Source organism: Oryctolagus cuniculus, chromosome 8 (genome assembly GCF_051225735.1).
Source record: "Oryctolagus cuniculus isolate XC-2025 breed Fujian yellow rabbit chromosome 8, ASM5122573v1, whole genome shotgun sequence".
Classification (NCBI taxonomy): Eukaryota; Metazoa; Chordata; class Mammalia; order Lagomorpha; family Leporidae; genus Oryctolagus; species Oryctolagus cuniculus.
Window position 1 is genome coordinate 70,494,542 of NC_142874.1, and position 23,197 is coordinate 70,517,738.

General features: G+C 40.4%; 1 long non-coding RNA gene across 2 annotated transcripts in view; it reads right to left on the reverse strand.

The window, feature by feature from the left end:
* The window catches only part of LOC138843491 (uncharacterized), a 35,917-nt gene extending 20,017 nt beyond the window's left edge, over nt 1-15,900 (reverse strand). The window contains exons 1-3 of one of the 2 annotated variants that reach the window (XR_011378257.2): nt 15,819-15,900; nt 7,358-7,524; nt 5,832-5,891 (exon numbers count right to left, since the gene is read on the reverse strand). This is a non-coding gene — a long non-coding RNA (uncharacterized LOC138843491). Of the gene's footprint in view, nt 1-2,838; nt 2,949-5,831; nt 5,892-7,357; nt 7,525-15,818 lie in introns of those variants that run through there. The other variant, XR_011378256.2, reaches the window with a different exon arrangement.
* Between the last annotated feature and the right edge of the window lie 7,297 nt (nt 15,901-23,197).

Consider the following 23,197-nt stretch of genomic DNA (forward strand, 5'->3'; position numbering starts at 1 on the left):
TAGTAGTTTTACAATTTCAGCTTTTTTTTTTTTTTTTTTTTTGACAGGCAGAGTGGACAGTGAGAGAGAGAGACAGAGAGAAAGGTCTTCCTTTGCTGTTGGTTCACCCTCCAATGGCCAGCGCACCACGCTGATCCAATGACAGGAGCCAGGTACTTCTCCTGGTCTCCCATGGGGTGCAGGGCCCAAGCACTTGGGCCATCCTCCACTGCACTCCCTGGCCACAGCAGAGAGCTGGCCTGGAAGAGGGACAACCGGGACAGAATCTGGCACCCCGGCTGGGACTAGAACCCGGTGTGCCGGCGCCGCAAGGCGGAGGACTAGTCTAGTGAGCCATGGCGCTGGCAATTTCAGCTCTTATACTTAGGTCCTTGGTGCATTTTGAGTTGATTTTTTAAAGTTTCATTTACTTAATTTATTTGAAAGGCAGAGTAACAGAGAAGGGGGGAGAGACAGAGAGAGAGAGAGAGAGATTCTCCATCCCTTGGTTCACTCCCCAAATGGGTGCAAGAGCCAGGGCTAGGCCAGGCTGAAACCAAGAACCAGGAATTCCAGTCAGATCTCCCTCATGGGTGGCATGAACCCAAACACTTGGGCCATGTTCTGCTGTCTTCCCAGGAGCATTAGCAGGAAGTTGGATTGGAAGCAGAGTAGCCAAGACTCAAACCAGCATTCCAGTATGTGATGTGTTGCAAGCAGTGGCTTAATCTGCTGCACTACATTGGCCTCTGAGTTAACTTTTGTATAGGGTGAGAGGTGAGGAGTATAGTTTTCTTTTCTGCATATGAATATCCGGTTTTCTCCACACTATTTATTCACAAGGCTGTCCCTTCTACAATGTATGTTATTGGAACCTTTATAAAAAAATATCAGTTGACTAAATACACAGATTAGTTTCTGGATATTCTATTCTGCTGGCTTATATGCCAGTTCCATGTTGTTTTGGTGATAGATTTTGTATGACATTTTGAAGACAGGTGTTGTGATGCCTCCATCTTTGTTCTTTGTGCTCAGAATTGCTTTGTCTATTCTGAGTCTTTTGTGATTCCATATGAATTTTGGTGTTCTTTTCTCTATTCCTGTGAAGAATGGCATTATTATTTTAATGAGGACTGCCCTGAATCTGTAAATAATTCGGGTAATATGGACATTTTAACAACCTTAGTTCTTGCAACCCATGAGCATGGGATGAATTTCCACTCTTTGGTGTCTTCTATAATTTCTTCCATCAATGTTATATAATCTTCTACTTCTTTGGTTTCATTCATTCTTAGGTATTTTATGTGTGTGGCAATTGTGAGTGGAATTGCTTTCTAATTTCTTTTTCAGTCACTTCATTATTGCATATAGAAATACTACAGTTTTTGCATGTTGATTTAGGATCCTGCAACTGAATTCATTTATGGGTTCCAACAGTTTTTCCAATGGTGTCTTTAGCATTCTTCCCTCAATTTTTTCTATTTATCCCACAAATTATGCTTTTGGAATGCAGGGAACACGTGTGTTCCTCATCGTCAGTTCTTAACACACTTCCTAACACAGAGTGGCTACCACGTGATTGAGTAATCTGAGAATGAATGAGTTTATTGGATTTACCATGAATTAATGAATCTAGGATAGCTAATTTATCTATTCAGCACAACTGTTATTTTTACTACTGCCTTAACTAGTGTTTTATCCTTGTTTTTGTTCTGAAGGTAGTAATTTAAATATATAATCTAAAGATAGGGATGGAATGGAAGACATGGATGAATACAAGCACATAAACACAGTTAGCCACGGAAATGCCTACTTATCTTGTTTATCACTGGTTCAATAACTATTTATATTAGGTAAAAGAAAAATCAACATCCTTTCCCAACTTACCACAATATTAAACTTAGGGATCATCATGACAACAAAGTTTATATTAAGTGAAACTTTCTCTTTCTTTTTTTCTGTTTTTACAAGTATTTGAGTTTGATACTATCTGTATCAACACATTTCACATAGATTTTTATTGATATGGTAATTATATCAATAAACTAATTCAAAGTATGAAAAAATATCATTGTAAAGATTTTTCATAAAATTGTTGCTTATTTAAAACAGCAAAATGAAGCAGTCATTTGGACTAGCAGCTAAGAAACTGATTACAATGCCCACATTCCATATCAGAGAACCTGGGTTCAATATCCACCTCCAACTTCCTACTAATGCAAACCCGAGGAGACAGAATTTATGGCCCAAGTAATTGAATTCCTACCACCCACATGGGAGACCTGTATTGAGTTCTGGCTCCTGACTTTGCCCAGCCCAGGCCTAGCTATTGCAGTACTTAGGAGTAAACCAGCAGATAGGAATGTGTGCTCTCTCTCTCTCTCTTTATTTCTCTCTTTCTCTCTCTCTCCCTCACTCATTTCTGTCTCTCAAATACATTAATTTAATTTATCATAACTCTTTTTCTCCCACTTTCTCTCTCTCCCTCCTGCTTCTCAAATAAATTAATTTAATTAATAGAAGAGTAACAAAAAATCCTTAAGAAAACATAAAGGTATTGGGAAAAAGATCACATGGTTAATTTCTATTATTTTCCACCAAAAATAAATATATAATTGGGGGTGAGGGCAGGTAAAGTTCAAAGTGCTGCCAGATAGTTAATAGTATATAAACTATCCAACAAGTCCACCCGCTCAGTTCAATTTGAGACAAAAATAAAAAGATTTGGTGGCCTCCAAAGTACACGAGAACATGTTGTACTTTGAGATTTCCACTTTAATTTTGCTTTTGTCCAAATTATTTTACATTCTAGAATTCTAGAATCAGTTCACGCCAGATGGATTTTTAAAATTTACTTACGTCTACACTTGAAGTGCACAGGATGTACTGTGAGCAGCTCTGGGGTTTAAGATACAGAAAGGCTCTCTGGGGCTTACAAACAACCAGTCCATGTCAAACCAGCTCAACTCAGCTGGCAAGAGACAGCACACAGCTGTTGGGAGGTGCTTAGACAGCCTCTTAACTAACGTAGCCACTGGCCAACTACTCTCTCCCAAATAGGCTTAATCAAGATCACCTTCAGCATTACTCTTCAAGATCTTATTTAAAAACTGTAGATGTCACATTTCTGATGCCTCTAAGAAGACTTTTCTTATGAACTCTTATAGCCTATTTGAACGTTCAATCAGTGTCAGGAAATCTTGATTTCTAAACTCAATTTCTCATGGTACAGCTGGAGTTCTCGTTCATGTTCACTGCGTTGCCTGTTCTGAGAAGTGGCAGCCTCCGTACCTAAGCGGGTCATCCTACTCACTAATCAGCCTCTTGTGTTAGGATCCTATAACCTCTGAGGTGATTCTCCTCCCAAATTCATAAACTGGGACGTCCTGAACTGGATGTAATATCAAGCTGAGTCATTCCTAGTCTCCTATCAGCAAGGTTGTTGGATTCACGCGTTAGCTGTGATCCCATCAAGGAATGCTCTGCTCTCAACAGGCGTCTTCTCATACCTCTGCTTTCATTATCCACACGTGTCATAAAAGAGTGCCCAGAAGAAAGCCATCGGCCCTCAGCATTTACTCTGCTTACCTTATTCCATGGCCCCAGAGAATCTGACTTGTGTTAAAACAGTTAAAATTATCAACAATCGGAGCTAAAAAATCTAATGAACTCTTTTCAGTTCATATTTTAGTAAACTTCTGGGGAGTATTTGATTTCCTTTCTTTCTTTTGTCTTGGTAACCACTTTTTCCCTACTTTTCAACAAACACCTTCTAGGGTTCCTTAAAGTATCCAACTTATCTGCTTTTTAAATGTTGATTATCCCCAAGGTTCCAGCCTAGACACGTCCTCTCTTCCCATAACTTCAGCTGCACCTGCATAACACAAGGTAAGGCTTTTCCTCTAAGACCTCAGACCTGGAGACACCTCCTTCAAGCAACAGTTCTCAGATAATGTGCATGATTCAACTTCTATCATCTCTAGTCTGGAATTGCGCTTACCGACATATGTACGTTCAGTGTTGCCAGAATCTCTGTCTGATAGGAAAATCAGAGAGAGTCAGATTCTCACAGGTTCTTGTTTTACCCTTGTAGAGAAGGGAAAACTTTTTCTTTACCCTGTAAGGGTTCAATAACCAAATCTATGAAAGAAGCTCTTGGTAGACAGATGAACAGGAGAAAAGGTATATAAATTTATTACATGCACAGGAACAGCACACAAAAGAAAAATGATTGTGCAATACTCAGGGAGATCCAGAAACTTATATACACTCTCCACAGGGGAGACAGCAGGGGCATGTAGGTGACTCAGGAAAGAGTGACTGATTTGGGGGACAGATGAATGGACCTCCAGAAGAATAGATGCTACCCTATGCCAAAGCATACTGTTGACCTTGAGTCTCCTTTCCTGTGAAAAGGGTTCACCTTCATTCCTTGGTTGATAAGATTCCTGGAGAAAGGATTAATGACAACTGAGTTCCTTTTGGAGGGCCTATCTTTAGGCAGAAAAGGAAAGTTCAGAGAAAGCCTTTCCCTGCGTTTGCAGTTCCCTGTGTGCCATTGGTTTGAAGTTCAAAGCAATCTACTTGGGGTGGTATGTCCTGAACTCCGTCAACTTCTTTCTCCCAGCAAAGACTTTTTTTCTGGACAGATAACAATCCACAAAAACCCATTCCACATTCTACAACTATAGTAACTGGATGACAGTTGGAAACATCGAACTTTGGCTCAAATCACCCAGAATAGGAGGATACATGCAAAGATACATTTCAGGTTTGTTGGGCCTTTGGAACTCCATCCCACCTGCCCTACTGCTGTTTCACATTGTTCTCTGTAATAGATAACCTCAGTGCTTCCCCACTCTGCATTACCAGGGTTGAGATGCAAGAAGGCAGGTGAAGCAGAATTTGCATTCAGATGGCCCAGGATTAAACACCAGCTCCTCCACTTAAAACTGTATAACCCTATGGGCTCCAGGTTCTAGTCCCAGTTGCTCCTCTTCCAATCCAGCTCTCTGCTGTGGCCCAGGAGATGGCCCAAGTGCTTGGGCCCCTGCACCGACATGGGAGACCAGGAGAAAGCACCTGGCTCCTGGCTTCGGATCGGCACAGCGCACCGGTTGTAGTGGCCATTTGGAGAGTGAACCAGCAGAAGGAAGACCTTTCTCTCTGTCTCTGTCTCTCTCTCTCTCTCTCTCTCTCTCTCACTGTCTATAACTCTACCTGTCAAATAAAAAAAAAAAAACTGCATAACCCTGAGTGAGCTTCTCTAGGCGCCTTTTTATCTGTTTTATGAAAAAAATGAAGGTCTTCATTGGGTGATTGTGATGATAAGCAAGATCAATACACTTAAACCATACCTGCCTCTTGATTAAGTGCTCAATAAATGAGAGCTATCATCACTATTATTTCTATCAAAGACCTTTCCTTCTGGATTTCCCCCAGCTTTCTTCCTTTTCAGCAGTTCTCTCATCTACACAAAGAGCTTCCAAGGCTAGCTTTGGATCGTCTCAGAGTCAGGGTCACAAATACTGAGCTCCAGCATAGCTATGTCCGTATGGCACCCCCTAGTGGCAGTTCAGTGACTGACTCTGGGGGTACCCATGGCACCCCAGGGTTCCATCAAGGGTGAAGTCTGTCTCACGTTAGGACATGGTCTCCACACCCAACCTTGGCCATGGCTTGGTTGTGATGGTGCTTGCAGAATACTGACAATCCCTCACACTCCACATTCTGTAAAGTGGCACAAGACAACTTCTAGCACACAACACACAACACACATCTAGCAGGGAGTTTTCACCCTCTGGAAACCAGGAGACAAGGCTATATCAACAGGTTCATCTTCATTTACTCACCTGGGACCGCTGGATACATAGATACAAATTTCCTCCAGAGATAGCCCTAGGTGTCATGTTCTACAACATGAATAAAAGGAAACTAATCAATACCATGAATAGCTTGAGAGTATAACTGCTCTTGAACCTGGCTGTTCAAAGTTGTAAAACCAAAAACATTGGTGACACGATAGGGAATCACAGCAAATTTGTTGACACAAGATTCCAGAAACCATTTTTATTGCTCATTTCTTTGCTCAATATGATAAGAAGCAATATTCTCAAAACACGTGATTTTTAAAACTCACATTCATTTTCTCCATATTTTAGATGAGAAAACTGAGACATAAAAACAATTAAAAAGTTGCCAAAGGTTGAACATCTACAAAATGGCACAAAGAATGCTGAACTACAACTTTAGAAAGTTCAGGGGATAGAGAGAGAGAAGACAGTAGGAGAAGAGTGGAAAGGTGGGGAGAGGAGAGGAAAGGACAGGAAAGATGGGAGGGGAGGGAAGGGGAGGGGAGGGAGAGGAGGAGAAGAGAATAGGAAAGAAGATAACAACACTAAGAAGGAGGAGGAGGAAGAAAGGAAGGAAGAAACAAAGAAGATAGAGGGCTATCCAGGGAAAGGGAGGGAGGGAGAAAGTAAGATACTAAGCAAAAAGATACTTGATGTGTTTCAATAAAAAGCAGAGCCAACCCAGGTACTGGATAATAACAGGGAGTGAAAGGACTCGGCATGAGGAAAGGACCTCTGAAGCTGTCCAAACAATGCAGTTAGCTGTAGCTTGAGAGTCAGACAGTGATTCACCCTGAGCTAAAGAGCTGCTCTGAACTCTTACTCTGGGTCACACTGTGTCGCCTGACACAAGACTCTAACCCTCTACTAGAAAACATGAGAAATGTAGCAGCTCTCCTTGGGGGCTCATTCGCCATTTACAATGATGATAATATGGATATTTATCTATGTTAATCACACATTGAGAAATTGTTCAGATAGTGCATTTGCTGAAGAGTGATTTAAACAGACTAAGACACTGGCCCAGAATTGTGCTCAACAGAGACAATCACACACCCTTGGGTTGACATTCTTCTACGCTGTAAGTCATGACTGCCATGCTACTTGTCTCTGTATCTCCCATTCCCAAATTATTCCTTTTAGCTTCTCATGGGCAATAGAAGCAGAGAACCATTGCCTTGGTACTGACCATGTGGTTTTCAACTCCTTTCTTTAACAAAATCTCCAATACTAGAACTTTTCTTGGCTTTTACAGTACTGGTGCTTCAGTCTGTGGTAACCCTATTCTTAGAGGCAGGGATCCCAAACAACCTCAGATACTCGAGCAAGGGTCTGCATGGTCCAAGGCCCTTAGCGTTGGCCATCACAGTCACACCACCTCGCCATCTCTCCCCATCAGAAGGTTTTACAGCATAGATATTCTTGACCTACTTAAAAAACTCTAAGCTCCTGCAGTAAAAGTACATGCATAAATACGTACCAGATGCACAGATAAAATTTAAGAAGAATAGATTATGGATACGGACCTGTCAACATGACCTTCACAATCACATTGTTTCATCCTCCCATGTGGAGTCCACCTGTGGTGCCTTGTCAGTGCGTTTGGTTGAAACTCAGTAGGGTCCCACCTTCAAAGTTGGCTCTGTGCCTATGGGATTTTTTTCTCCAGTTTTGCTTTCAGCAATGTGACTGCCTGTAGAAGTAAAAAAACTTGTCAAATAAATACCTCTCTTTTAAAAATTTGTCTCTAAAGGAAAATTGTTTTAGTATTAAGGTTAGAAAGACCAGTAGGCCTTGTTCTTTGACCAGTAACAATGATATAAAAGTCACATGAGGACAACTACTCTTCACTACTAAGTTTTTTCTCTTAACTACTCTTCCAAATGAAAATACTTTCTATGAGCTATGTATCAAACTTTTCTAAACAGGAGTTCACACAATTGAAAACACATAAAACAGAGCAGAGAAGTAGAGCAATAAGGTTCACCTTGAATGAAAGAATGCATTGCCTTGTACTAACCAAATATCCTGCCTCTTTGCCATACAGGTTTGAGGAATAATTCTACCAACCTACTCGGCTATTCATGAAGGGAACAGCATAGAGAAGAAAATCTCAAAAGAACATTGTAAGTCTAGTGCTTTTCAAAGACAAATTCTGATCTTGCTGAATTCTGATTTATATTCAGATGAAATCATCATTAAAATAGGCTGTAGTTCTATTGAAGTTCTTTTTTTTTTTTTTTTTTTTGACAGAGTGGACAGTGAGAGAGAGAGAGAGACAGAGACGGAGAGAAAGGTCTTCCTTTGCCGTTGGTTCACCCTCCAATGGCCACCGCGGCCGGCGTGCTGCGGCCAGCGCACCGCGCTGATCTGATGGCAGGAGCCAGGAGCCAGGTGCTTCTCCTGGTCTCCCATGGGGTGCAGGGCCCAAGCACCTGGGCCATCCTCCACTGCACTCCCGGGCCACAGCAGAGAGCTGGCCTGGAAGAGGGGCAACCGGGACAGAATCCGGCGCCCTGACCGGGACTAGAACCCGGTGTGCCGGTGCTGCAAGGCGGAGGATTAGCCTAGTGAGCCGCAGTGCCTGCCTCTATTGAAGTTCTTAAAACCGTACCATCCTCCTAAATGGAAGTGATGATTAATTTTATTGTGTCAAGTTGGATCAAGGAAAGCCTGGAAGATCGTTATTTTGGGTGTGTCTGCAAAGGTGTTTCCAGGCGATATTTACATGCAAGTCTGAATGGACTCCATGGAAAAAACCAGGCCTCAGTGTGGACAGGCACCATCAGCTGCTGGGAGACTGCGGAGACTGCAGAAATGAATTAGTCTCGCACTCTGGAAGCCTTGACACACTTGGCTCTTGCCTTGGATGGCAGTTGCTGCCCTCTGGACTCCAGGACTTATGAGAGCAACCTCCTTCCTAGCACTGAGGCTGTCAACCTCCAACTGAGAGCTGCACTCTTGGCCTCCCTGGTTCTGTGGTCCTCAGACTGAGCCACACTGCCGTCATCCTGGGGGCTCCAGCCTACAGATGACTTGACACGGGCCTTCTTAGCTGCCGAAACTGGATGAGCCACTTACTCTAATAAATCCTCCTTCATATTTACGTATCTTATAGATGCCGCATCTCTGAAGAACTCTGACTAATACAATACAACTGACTGGAAATGGGATTACTCCCTCCCTAAATCAGATATATGCTAAGAATATCAGAATCTCCCATCTTTTCTGTTGCACGGCTAACATCTAATAAGGATATGCCAATATATGGGCTAAGTTCTTTTACCAATTTGTTGTGAGGGGTTTAGAAGTTGAATGTCACATTTAACAAAGAATGAAAGAACAACAGAAACAAAATGGCCACTTGGAATTCATCAAACGAACTGAAAGATTCCCTAGTTATAACCACTCACTATGGTCTCTCTAGTCTAACAACATAACTAATACACATCATCTTCACTCTACTCTCAGCAATTGCAGTCTTAGTTCAGGCACACAATAATTCTTGTGTGGATAATTCTCATAGCCTCCCATTCATTCTTGCTGCCATCAGACGTGACCCCTCCAATTCATCCTTCCCACAATGATCTCTATGTAGCATAAATCTAATCATGTATCTCCTGGAATGAAAATGCCTCAATGGTTTCCATAACCTTTTGCATAGACTTCAAACACCTTATCAAGATATCTGAGGAACTTCAGGAACCGCATGGTGCCTGTTGCTCCAACCTTTCCTCCTGACCTTCTATGCATCCATCTTCTCCCTAGACAGCCTGGCTCTTTGAGTAGGGACAGATCTCCATGCTGGGGCGGGCAGCAAGTGTGTGGATCCAGAAAGCAAATGGGAAGACATATACAAGGAAAAGAAACACTTTAAAGCAATGAATTTGTAAAGTGGTCATGGGTGCCTATACATGGAACCAAGAAGATATTGGGGCATAAAAACAATGAGGTTCAAATCTGACAACAAAAGGACAGTCCATCTGAGAGGCAGTGAGCTTTTGCCTATCCTCGGCCAGGTGGGTTTCCTGTTCTAAAACCCTCTCTCTCCTTTCTTTCACTCCTCTCACCTGATTGTCATCAAGATGGATCACATATGTCAATGCCTCTGAGGAAATTTTCCAGAACTCTCTTGGCTAAGTTGAAGCATCTGTGCTCCCTTGATACTCTGCATATCTATTTCAATACCTGCTCACCCATTGCACCAATTTCAGTACAAGAGGTATCTGAAATTTCATGGAAAATGTACAATATGAAAGATCCACACAAAATACACTTTCAATTCTATTTTCCATGAAGGGTTTAAAGTCCCCTCATATGACTTCCCCACAATCCTTGGAAAGCAAAAGCGCCTGGCCAAAAAACAATGCCTAATGGTGGTTATGGGAGTCTCACCAAACTAAACATTTTGTGACTCCTAGGGCCTGGCACCCACCCAGACCATACACCCAACTGAATCTAGAACCTGCCTGCATCTCATCATTCCTGGCTCATAGATGCCCACTATGATGAGAGACAGTGTTATTGGGTTGTGACTTTGACAGATGAAAATGTGACAAGGTGAATCAGGTAACATTGTTGAGAGAAAATTTGGAGAAAAGGCCAAACACCTGGTTTATCATCAACATTCTTCCACTGCATGACTTTGGGTAAGTCATTTCTTTTCTCTGAGCCTGTGTTTTTTCATGCCTAGAATGAGAAATTAGTACAAGATTACCTTTAAAGTTTTTTTTTTCAATAGTGGCATCCTAGGTTCTATAGTGGAACTTTCTTCTTTATCTGCTTTAATGAACTTGAATTGCATTTTGCTCTTAGTATTTAGTATCCCAAATCAGAACATTGTAGCACCCTTCCTTAACATCCACCAAACACAAAAATCCATGGTAATTAAAGTGCGATTTTTTAAAAAAGATTTATTTCTTTGGGGCCAGCACTATGGGGTAGTGGGTAAAACCACCATCTGAAGTTTGAGTCCCGGCTGCTCCACTTCCTATCCAGCTCACTGCTGTGGTCTGGGAAAACACTAGGAGATGGCACAAGTCCTTGGGCCCCTGCACCCATATGGGAGACCTAGAGGAAGCTCCTGGTTCCTGGCTTCAGATCGGCATAGCTCCTACTGTTGCAGCCATCTGGGGAGTGAATCAGCAGATGAAAGACCTCTCTCTCTCTCTCTCTCTCTCTCACCCCCCTTCTTTATAACTCTGCCTTTCAAATAAATAAATAAATCTTTAAAAATCGATCAATAAATAAAACCCACAATGTCAGCCTTCAACACTGTGAGAGAATGAAATGCTCAAGTTTAAAAAATTTTTTTCTTTTTTTTTTAACTTTTATTTAATGAATATAAATTTCCAAAGTACAGAATATAGATTACAATGGCTTCCCCCCCATAATGTCCCTCCCACCCGCAACCCTCCCCTTTCCCACTCCCTCACCCTTCCATTCACATCAAGATTCATTTTCGATTCTCTTTATATACAGAAGATCATTTTAGCATACATTAAGTAAAGATTTCAACAGTTTGCTCCCACACAGAAACACAAAGTGAAAAATACTGTTTGAGTACAAGTTATAGCATTAAATCTCAACGTACAGCACACTAAGGACAAAGATCCTACATGAGGAGTAAGTGCACAGTGACTCCTGTTGTTGACTTAACAAATTGAAACTCTTGTTTATGGCTTCAGTAATCACCCTAGGCTCTTGTCATGAGCTGCCAAGGCTATGAAAGCCCCCTGAGTTCAATGACTCTGATCATTTTTAGACAAGGCCATGGTCAAAGTGGAAGTTCTCTCCTCCCTTCAGAGAAAGGTACCTCCTTCTTTGAAGACCTGTTCTTTCCACTGGGATCTCACCCTCAGAGATCTTTCGTTTAGGTCATTTTTTTTTCCCCCAGAGTGTCTTGGCTTTCCATGCCTGAAATACTCTCATGGGCATTTCAGCCAGATCTGCATGCCTTAAGGGCTGATTATGAGGCCAGAGTGCTATTAGGACATTTGTCATTCTATGGGTCTGCTGTGTATCTCACTTCCCATGTTGGATCATTCTCTCCCTTTTTGATTCTATCAGATAGTATTTGCAGACACTATTCTTGTTTATGTGATCCCTTTGGTTCTTAGTCCTATCATGATGATCAATTGTGAACAGAAATTGATCACTGGGACTAGTGAGATGGCATTGGTACATGCCACCTTGATGGGATTGAATTCGAATCCCCTGGTATGTTTCTAACTCTACTGTTTGAGGTAAGTCTGATTGAGCATGTCCCAAATTGTACATCTCTTCCCTCTCTTATTCCCACTCTTATATTTAACAGGGATCACTTTTCAGTTAAGTTTCAGCACTTAAGAAGAATTGTGTATTGATTACAGTATTCAACCAAAAGTATTAAGTAGAACAAACAAAAAAAAATACTAAGAGGGATAACATATTAAGCTGCTCATCAACAGTCAGGGTGAGGGCTGATCAAGTCACCGTTTCTCATAGTGTTCATTTCACTTTAACAGGTTTCCTTTTTGGTGCTCAGTTAGTTGTCACCTATCAAGGAGAACAAGTGGTATTTGTCCCTTTGGGATTGGCTTATTTCACTCAACATAATGTTTTCCAAATTCCTAACAGGGATTACTTTTCAGTTCAAATTTAAACACCTAAGAATAATTGTGTGTTAATTACAGAGTTCAACCAATGGTACTAGAACAAAAAAAAAATACTGAAATGGATAAAGTATTACATTGTACATCAACCGTCAGGACAAAAGCTGATCAAGTCACTGTTTCTAATAGTGTCCATTTCACTTCAACAAGTTTCCCCTTTGGTGCTCAGTTAGTTGTCGCCAATCAGGGAGAACATATGATATTTGTCCCTTTGGGACTGGCTTAATTCACTCAGCATGATGTTTTCCAAATTCCTCCACCTTGTTGCAAATGACTGGGTTTCGTTGTTTTTGACTGCTGTATAGTATTCTATAGAGTACATGTCCCATAATTTCTTTATCCAGTCTCCTGTTGATGGGCATTTGGGTTGGTTCCAGGTCTTAGCTATTGTGAATTGAGCTGCAATAAACATTAATGTGCAGACAGCTTGTTTGTTTGCCAATTGAATTTCCTTTGGGTAAATTCCAAGGAGTGGGATGGCTGGGTTGAATGGTAGGGTTATATTCAGGTTTCTGAGGAATCTCCAGACTGACTTCCATAGTGGCTTAACCAGTTTGCATTCCCACCAACAGTGGGTTAATGTCCCTTTTTCCCCACATCCTCGCCAGCATCTATTGTTGGTAGATTTCTGAATGTGAGCCATTCTAACTGGGGTGAGGTGGAACCTCATTGTGGTTTTGATTTGTATTTCCCTGATTGCTAGTGATCTTGAACATTTTTTCATGTGTCTGTTGGCCATTTGGATTTCCTCTTTTGAAAAATGTCTATTGAGGTCCTTGGCCCCTCTCTTAAGTGGATTGTTTGTTTTGATCTTGTGGAGTTTCTTGATTTCTTTGTAGATTCTAGTTATCAACCTTTATCAGTTGCATAGTTTGCAAATATATTTTCCCATTCTGTCGGTTGTCTCTTCACTCTCCTGACTGTTTCTTTTGCAGTACAGAAACTTCTCAATTTGATGCAATCCCAATAGTTCATTTTGGCTTTGACTGCCTGTGCTTCTGGGATGTTTTCCAAGAAGTCATTGCCGGTATCTATATCTTGCAGGGTTTTTCCAATGCTCTCTAATAATTTGATGGTGTCAGGTCATAGATTTAGGTCTTTAATCCATGTTGAGTGGATTTTTGTGTAAGGTGAAAGGTAGGGGTCTTGCTTCATGATTCTGCACGTGGAAATCCAATTTTCCCAGCACCAGTTATTGAATAGACTGTCCTTACTCCAAGGATTGGTTTTGGATCCTTGATCAAATATGAGTTGGCTGTAGATGTTTGGATTGATTTCTGGTGTTTCAATTCTGTTCCATTGGTCTATCCATCTGATTCTGTACCAGTACCATGCTGTTTTGATTACAACTGCCCTGTAGTATGTCCTGAAATCTGGTATTGTGATGCCTCCAGCTTCATTTGGGTTGTACAAGATTGCTTTAGCTATTCGAGGTCTCCTGTGTCTCCATATAAATTTCAGCACCATTTTTTCCAGATCTGAGAAGAAGGTCTTCGGTATCTTGATTGGTATTGCATTGAATCTATAAATTGCTTTTGGGAGAATGGACATTTTGATGATATCATACAAAAGCATCCAAATCAGGGTATTAAGTATTATTTGCATCCTAGAAAGTGTTCTTGTGCCAGATTCCAGACTGTCTTCCGTAGACTATCCCATACAGGCAGGGACAGCCCCACACAGGCAGAGACTGTTCTGATTTTGAGCACAATGGATTCCATCTAACTACTGTGGAAGTTTCTGTAAATGGAATCTAAAGATCTGGATGAATCTGTATAGTTGCAACAGTAGATGATTATTTTATATTGTTCAGTAATATTCCATTGCACAACTATACCACAACTGGAACTCCAGAGCTCTGCCAACATTTGATGATTTCAACTCATTGCCTGCAAATACACAATTTTATTTCATCCTTTCTCATGTGTTTACCTTAGTTTTCTTGAATTTTATCAGCTAGGACTTTGGGAATAATGTTTTTTTTAAAAACTTTTATTTAGTAAATATAATTTTCCAAAGTACAGTTTATGGATTACAATGGCTTCCCCCCCATAACATCCCTCTCACCCAAAACACTCCCATCTCCCGCTCCCTCTCCCCTTCCATTCACATCAAGATTCATTTTCAATTATCTTGATATACAGAAGATCAATTTAGTATATATTAAGTAAAGATTTCAACAGTTTGCACCCACACAGAACATAAAGTGTAAAATACTCTTTCGGTACTAGTTATACCGTTAATTCACATTGGACAACACATTAAGGACAGAGATCCTACATGAGGAGTAAGTGCACAGTGACTCCTGTTGTTGACTTAACAAATTGAAACTCTTGTTTATGGCTTCAGTAATCACCCTAGGCTCTTGTCATGAGTTTCCAAGGCTATGGAAGCCTTTTGAGTTCACCGACTCTGATCATATTTAGACAAGGTCGTAGTCAAAGTGGAAGTTCTCTCCTCCCTTCAGAGAAAGGTACCTCCTTCTTTGAAGACCTGTTCTTTCCACTGGGATCTCACCCTCAGAGATCTTTCGTTTAGGTCATTTTTTTTTTTCCCCAGAGTGTCTTGGCTTTCCATGCCTAAACTACTCTCATGGGCTCTTCAGCCAGATCCAAATGCCTTAAGGGCTGATTCTGAGGCCAGAGTGCTATTAGGACATCTGCCATTCTATGAGTCTGCTGTGTATCCTGCTTCCCATGTTGGATCATTCTCTCCCTTTTTTATTCTATCAGTTAGTATTTGCAGACACTATTCTTGTTTATGTGATCCCTTTGGTTCTTAATCCTATCATGATGATCAATTGTGAACAGAAATTGATCACTGGGACTAGTGAGATGGCATTGGTACATGCTACCTTGATGGGATTGTATTGGAATCCCCTGGTATGTTTCTAACTCTACCGTTTGGGGCAAGTCCGATTGAGCATGTCCCAAATTGTACATCTCTTCCCTCTCTTATTCCCACTCTTATATTTAACAGGGATCACTTTTCAGTTAAGTTTCAACACCTAAGAATATTTGTGTATTAATTACAGAATTCAACCAATAGTATTAAGTAGAACAAACAAAAAAAATACTAAGAGGGATAACGTATTAAGTTGTTCATCAACAGTCAGGGCAAGGACTGATCAAGTCACCGTTTCTCATAGTATTCATTTCATTTTAACAGGTTTCTATTTTCATTTCTTGTAATTCTCTATTTTAGAGTTTACATCTGGTTCTTCTTATAAGTTTCATTCCTCTGCTATTTCCCCATGTATTAGTCAGCTTTTCATTACTATAACTAAAATACTAGAAAACCTAATTTATAAAGGAAAAGGATTGTTTTCACTCACAGTTTTGAAGGTTCACAGTCCAAATCAGGTTATTTCATTGGTCTGGCATCTAAAGAAGATGAGAAACGGTGGAACATGTGCCATGAAAAGATCACACGGTGAATCAGGAAGCAGAAAGAGAATAATAGCTCGATGTAACTCATCTTATATAACCAACCCCCTCACAAGACAATGGGGGACAAATCCCCTAGTGACCTGAAGACCTTTCAATGGGCCCAGCCCTCAAACACCATTCTTGGATCAAGCCTCCACCATTAAGCCATGTTCCATTATTAATCTGTTTACTGCTAACATAAGAATTTGGTGTCTAAATGTCTGTATGAGTTTACAAGCAAAATCATGTTCAAACTGTAGTACCTCATTTCTTCATTTATTATGAATATGTTTTCCTTTAAGTCTTTGAATATATATGATTGCTTTAAAGTCCTGGTGTACTGTCTTGTTATGTCAATTCAATCTGTTTGCATTCACTTCTTTCACCCATTATAATAGGTCTGTTCATGTGCACAAAAACTTTTATTGCAAATGGTACACTGTGAATAACACATTGAAGAGACACTGAATTCTGTTACATTTCTCCGAGGAGTGTTAACTTTTGTTCTAGCATGCCATTTAATTACTGGTTGACCAACTGGATTTTGAAGAGGCATTCTTAATGAAACTTCCATAAATGTGGAGAATTTGTTGGTGCATGTCTTTTTAATTCACACTTTGTATGAAAGCAAATTCTCTAATCCTGTAACTTTTTACAGCTTCTGAAGCATAGCCTGGTTGGAGTTTCAAATGAAAAGCCCAAAGCAGTCACCAAGCCCTTCTGAAAAAGTAGGGGTGAAACTCCAGACTCTGTCTCCCCTCTAGCAAGCATCTGTTGAAATATCTGTTTTTCACCTTCAGCCTTTCCACTCTTGCCTTCTAATAGAATTTTTAAAGCTACCCCTTTTGAATATCAAGATAAAAAAAATCAACCACCGGGCAGGAGAGCTTATTCATAGAATTTCATAGTCTTCCTTCAAAAGACATCCCCTCTGAATTTTTAATCATTCATGTAGCCCCAAACTATCCTCTTATACTTCAAGTCAACAAGACTATAGCTTTCTGGTTGAATATAATTGTCCTAGAAAATACTCCACAGAATGTATTGTCCACTCAGAAACAGCAAAATCATATATATATATATATATATGTATGTATATATATACATATGTGTGTATATATATATATATCTCACCCAGTGAATTACCCTTCCTTCAAGGGCTAAATTTCCTTCCATTTCTGCTTGCTTTGAGAAGTTCTCCAGTGTCTTCAAATAGTAAAAGGGTGCACATCTTTTATGCATCATTTTCAAAAATGTAGGAGTAAGAAACTAAAATGTATATTTGTGATTATACTAGTATTATTTGCATTGCTATGTGGAAATACCTGAGCCTGGCCAGCGCCATGGCTCAATAGGCTAATCTTCCACCTGCGGCGCCGGCACACCAGGTTCTAGTCCCGGTCTGGGCGCTGGATTCTGTCCCGGTTGCTCCTCTTCCAGGCCAGCTCTCTGCTGTGGCCTGGGAGTGCAGTGGAGGATGGCCCAGGTGCTTGGGCCCTGCACCCGCATGGGAGACCAGGAGGAAGCACCTGGCTCCTGGCTTTGGATGGGTGCAGCACACCGGCTGTGGCGGCCATTTTGAGGGTGAACCAACGGAAAAGGAAGACCTTTCTCTCTGCCTCTCTCTCTCTCACACTCTCTAACTCTGCATGTCAAAAAAAAAAAAAAAAACTGAGCCTGGATAACTTTATAAAGAAAAATAATTTATTTTTGAATCATTATTCTGGGGTCCAACACTGAGGGGCTGCATCTGATGATGAACTTCTTGCTGATAGAGTCCTAGGGCAGTGCAGAACATCACACGGCATGCATGTGTGTCTGTGTATCTCTTTTGGAGTCTCTCCCTCTTATGAAGCCATTAGACTGCAATTACAGGGCATCCGTTAATCCTGATCACCTGCCAGAGGCCCCACCTTTAAACACCATAGTTGGATTAAAGTTCCCCCTTCCTAATCGTTCACAATAGTGATTACATTTCAACACATAAACCCTTAGAGGGGACATATCCAAACCATACTTAAACATAGCACAGAAATAACAGCCCAACTATAGAAGACAATTGAAAATCAGAAGAAAAAATAGGAAAATGAAGACATTTTCAAAGCTAGGAGTATTAAATATTGAAGAACAGAAGTTTTTGTTTTTATAAAGAATATACATGATTCATAGCAAAATGTGCAGATATTCTAAACTCATTGGAATCCTGCCCTTTATAATTATTCCCTCCTAAAAAGACCAGTGAAACCCATATGCCAAGATATCCGTCTAATGAATAAATCAGATGTCTAATCAATAAATTATTTTCATGCTCAGAAAAAAAAGATATCTGTCTAAGGTAGCAATCTCTGTCACAATGACAATTCCCTGAAGCAATGATTTTCAAAATATAACAGGTATAGGAATCACCAAAGATCTTCTTAAATTAATGCAGCATTTAATTTTGTGAGTGGGCGTCCGGATTTGCATTTCTAATACGCTCCAAGTAAGCACCAGTGGTCCACAATCTAGCTGCCAAAGTTATAATTATTAGCATCCAGACTGATAATTACTCATTATTAGAGGTCATGCTAACGACATACCCTGTTTTCCAGATTTCTCACTTCTCCATATGGGGCAGATCTTGCTGGAGACCAATTTGAAGCAAGTCAGTTACCTGAGACACAAAATTTAAGGAAGTACTCACTTTCAGGTGTGGACCTTGCAGTTGATAGTTCCCCCTTAAATTTTACATCCTCAGCACCTCTCTGGCCTGACCCTAATCCTGACCCTGGTCCTGACCCTGCATGACAGTTAAGACAAGAGTCATAATGAATTTGGGAACTGACACTTCAAGAAGAATAAAAAATGGCAAACAGGAAAAAGGAGCTTGGAAATGGAACATAAATTTCATCCGGTGAAAATTTTGTTATAACTCTTCCTTAACTCCTGCAATGCCCGAGCACACATGAAAGGAAGATGTGAACCCACTCACCCTGAAGAGTAAGAACGACATAAAAGTGGAGCATTGCAGAGGCACCCCGAATTTCTCACTTTATGCTTTAGCTCTTAAGTATATTATAAAGATTGAACAAAATGTTCACTGTGCTTTTGAAAGACAGCTGGCTGGTTTTGTAAATACTGAAATCAAACAAATTCAAGAAAATGCAGTAATTGAGAACCTTCTTCAATCTGCTTCAGGGTTATACATTTTGTATCTAAATGTGTAGTTATAGGGAAAAGTGTCGTAATATAAAAATGTTTTAAATGCAGGAGGGTATTTGGCAAGATGTCACTTGGAATGCCTACCTCTCATATCAAGCTGTGTTCAAGTTCTGGCTCCACTCCTCACTCCTGCTTTCTGCTCATATACGCAATCAGAGAAAGCAAGTGATGGCTCAAGTACCTGGGCCCCTGCTACTCACATCATGGGAGACCTCACTAAGCTCCTGGCTCAGCCCCAATAGGTGCAGGTATTTGCAGAGTAAACCAAACCATAGGTGATCTCATCTGTGTCTTTCTGCATCTTTTTGCCTTTCCAATAAATTAAATAAACAAAAATTTTAAAAATAAAATAAAGGATTTAAAATTGTATTTGAAGATAATTACAGCAACTTTTAGTTATTTTTTTTTTAATTTTTGACCAGTGGTTGATTCATTTTTCTTCTTTTGTGCCCCATCAAGTATGTGTTATTTTTATCATTGAAAAATTATATAATATCAAATTAAATCACATCCAGTTTTTTTTTTTTTTCACAAGGAAATTTAAAAAGCAGAGAATCCAACAATTCATCTGTCAACTATTACAGGTTATGTTCAAAGACAGTTCTTGCATTAAACTTATCTAGGAGTTTATCAATTTGAACAAGCAATATCTGGAAGCACAGGCAGTCAAAGCTAAAACTAACATTTGGGATTGCATCAAATTGAGAAGTTTCTGTACTGCAGAAGAGTCAGGAAAGTGAAGAGACAACCGACAGAATGGGAAAAAATATTTGCAAACTATGCAACAGATAAAGGGTTGATAAGCAGAATCTACAAAGAGATCAAGAAGCTCCACAACATCAAAACAAACAACCCACTTGAGAGATGGGCCAAGGACCTCAATAGACATTTTTCAAAAGAGGAAATCCAAATGGCCAACAGACACATGAAAAAATGTTCAAGATCACTAGCAATCAGGGAAATGCAAATCAAAACCACAATGCAGAGAGCTCTGTTTGGTTCCTCAGGGTTAAGAGTGTGCCAAAGGTGACACTCCCAGGTTAGGCGTGGTAAATCTCTCTCTCTCTCTCTCTCTCTCTTTTTTTTTTTTTTTTTTTTTGATTCAGAAGGGAATTCCGCACAGCTGAGCGAAATTGAAGGTAGTCAGCTTCCGATCTCTGGCTCCTGTGGGTATAACATTCGCCTGCTCTTTCCCACGGACCACACAGGGAATCTGTTCTGCTCTCAGTGTGGGCTCAAATTCTCCTGCAGTCTCCCACTGGGTTTCCAATGTTACCGAATTGTGAGTACTCTGGAGAGTACTCACGTGCACTCTGTGAGTTCTTTCACCCACTGTCTCTTTTTTCACAGTCTCAGTTCATTAGCTCCACACATTCACTAGGTTCTAATCTCCTATTATTTCACCCCCCCACCCAGTCAGGTTTTTCTGCTTGGCTCAGGTTGGGTGCAGCCCTGAGGTCACGCAGCTTTTATGTATGTCCAAAATGGCACCTGCTCTTTGTCTTGTTCACCTTTGAGAGGTGAGCAGAGAGAGAGAAACTGGTGTTCTGAGCCGTGGGTTCCCACGCCCTCCACACAGGTCCACCATGAATCACTAGATCCGGAAGAGTTTCTTCTGCTGTTTCGTCCCCAACTCTTCCTTGAACCTGCAGTATCTCCACTTTTATTAAACTGTCTCTTCCCAGACTATCAGTGTGCTCCCTTCCTATTCTGCCATCTTGCCGCTTCCTCTGGAACCTACTCTAGGATTGACCACATACTAGGCCATAAAGCAATTCTCAGCAAATTCAAAAGAATTGGAATCATATGATGTAGCTTCTCAGACCATAGGGGAATGAAGTTGGAAATTAGCAACTCAGGAATCCCTAGAGCATATGCAAACAATGAGGTTTCATCTCACCCCGGTTAGAATGGCTCACATTCAGAAATCTACCAACAATAGATGCTGGCGAGGATGTGGGGAAAAAGGGACACTAACCCACTGTTGGTGGGAATGCAAACTGGTTAAGCCACTATGGAAGTCAGTCTGGAGATTCCTCAGAAACCTGAATATAACCCTACCATACAACCCAGCCATCCCACTCCTTGGAATTTACCCAAAGGAAATTAAATTGGCAAACAAGCTGTCTGCACATTAATGTTTATTGCAGCTCAATTCACAATAGCTAAGACCTGGAATCAACCCAAATGCCCATCAACAGTAGACTGGATAAAGAAATTATGGGACATGTACTCTATAGAATACTAAACAGCAGTCAAAAACAATGAAATCCGGTCATTTGCAACAAGATGGAGGAATCTGGGACACATCTTGCCAAGTGAATTAAGCCAGTCCCAAAGGGACAAATATCATATGTTCTGCCTGATCTGTGACAACTAACCAACCACAAAAAAGGAAACCTGTTGAAGTGAAATGGACACTATGAGAAACAATGACTTGTTCAGCCCTTATCCTGACTGTTAATGAACAATTTAATACTTCATCCCTTTTAGTATTTTTTTGTTCTAGTTAATACTATTGGTTGAACTCTGTAATTAACACACAATTATTCTTAGGTGTTGAAACTTAACTGAAAAGTGATCCCTGTTAAATATAAGAGTGGAAATAAGAGAGAGAAGAGATGTACAATTTGGGACATGCTCAATTGGACTTGCCCCAAACGGTAGAGTTAGAAATGTGCCAGGGGATTCCAATACAATCCCATTAAGGTGGCATGTACCAATGCCATCTCACTAGTCCAAGCGATCAATTTCTGTTCACAATTGATCATAATGATAGGTCTAAGAGTCAAAGGGATCACATAAACAAGACTAGTGTCTGCTAAAACTAACTGATAGAATAAAAAAGGGAGAGAATGATCCAACATGGGAAGCAGGATACACAGCAGACTCATAGAAGGGCAGATGTCCTAAACAGCACTCTGGCCTCAGAATCAGCCCTTAAGGCATTTGGATCTGGCTGAAATGCCCATGAGAGTAGTTTAGACATGGAAAGCGAAGACACTCTGGCAAAAAAAATTAAAAAAACTCCTAAATGAAAGATCTCTGCAAGTGAGATCCCAGTGGAAAGAACAGGTCATCAAAGAAGGAGGTACTTTTCTCTGAAGGGAGGAGAGAAATTCCACTTTGACTATGACCTTGTCTAAATATGATCAGAGTCGGTGAACTCAAAAGGCTTCCATAGCCTTGGCAACTCATGACTAGAGCCCAGGGAGATTACTGACACCATAAACAAGAGTGTCAAATTGTTAAGTCAACAACAGGAGTCACTGTGCACTTACTCCTCATGTAGGATCTCTGTCCTTAATGTGTTGTTCAGTGTGAGTTAATGCTATAACTAGTACTGAAACAGTATTTTACACTTTATGTTCTGTGTGGGTGCAAACTGATGAAATCCTTACTTAATATATACTAAATTGATCTTCTGTATATCAAGATAATTGAAAATGAATCTTGATGTGAATGGAAGGGGAGAGGGAGCAGAAGATGGGAGGGGTGCGGGTGGGAGGGAAGTTATGGGGGCGGGAAGCCATTGTAATCCATAAACTGTACTTTGGAAATTTATATTTACTAAATAAAAGTTTTTAAAAAAAGAAAAATGCTAGGCAAAATTAGAGGGCTACCTTGTCACCTTTGGTATTCATAAAAATCAGAGAAAGGAATGTAAGACACATGAGTATTTGGATAATTTCCCTAGATTTCAAAAAAACAGAATTTTAAAAATTAAAAGAACATTTTTACACATAAAAAATATATGATTCCATAGCACAGTGCCCTGAAGCTAGGTCAAAGGGTTAGGAATGGTTAAGATGGTGCTGGTGACTGGAGTGAAGTAGTCTGGCTATGATGGAATCAAACCATGAGATTCACTCTTAGAGGATGTTGAAGTAAAATTTGCCAAACATTAACTGCACAATTCCCATTTAATTATAGAATAAATAGAAGCCAAAGTCTTATTTAGCTGATAATATGGGGACTAGTAAAAGGTAAAGCTGCCCCAAAGTTCATTTGAAGAATTAGGTATTCATACACATGTTTTTAAAATGTTAGAATATGATTGATAACTACATATGAGACTGATGGA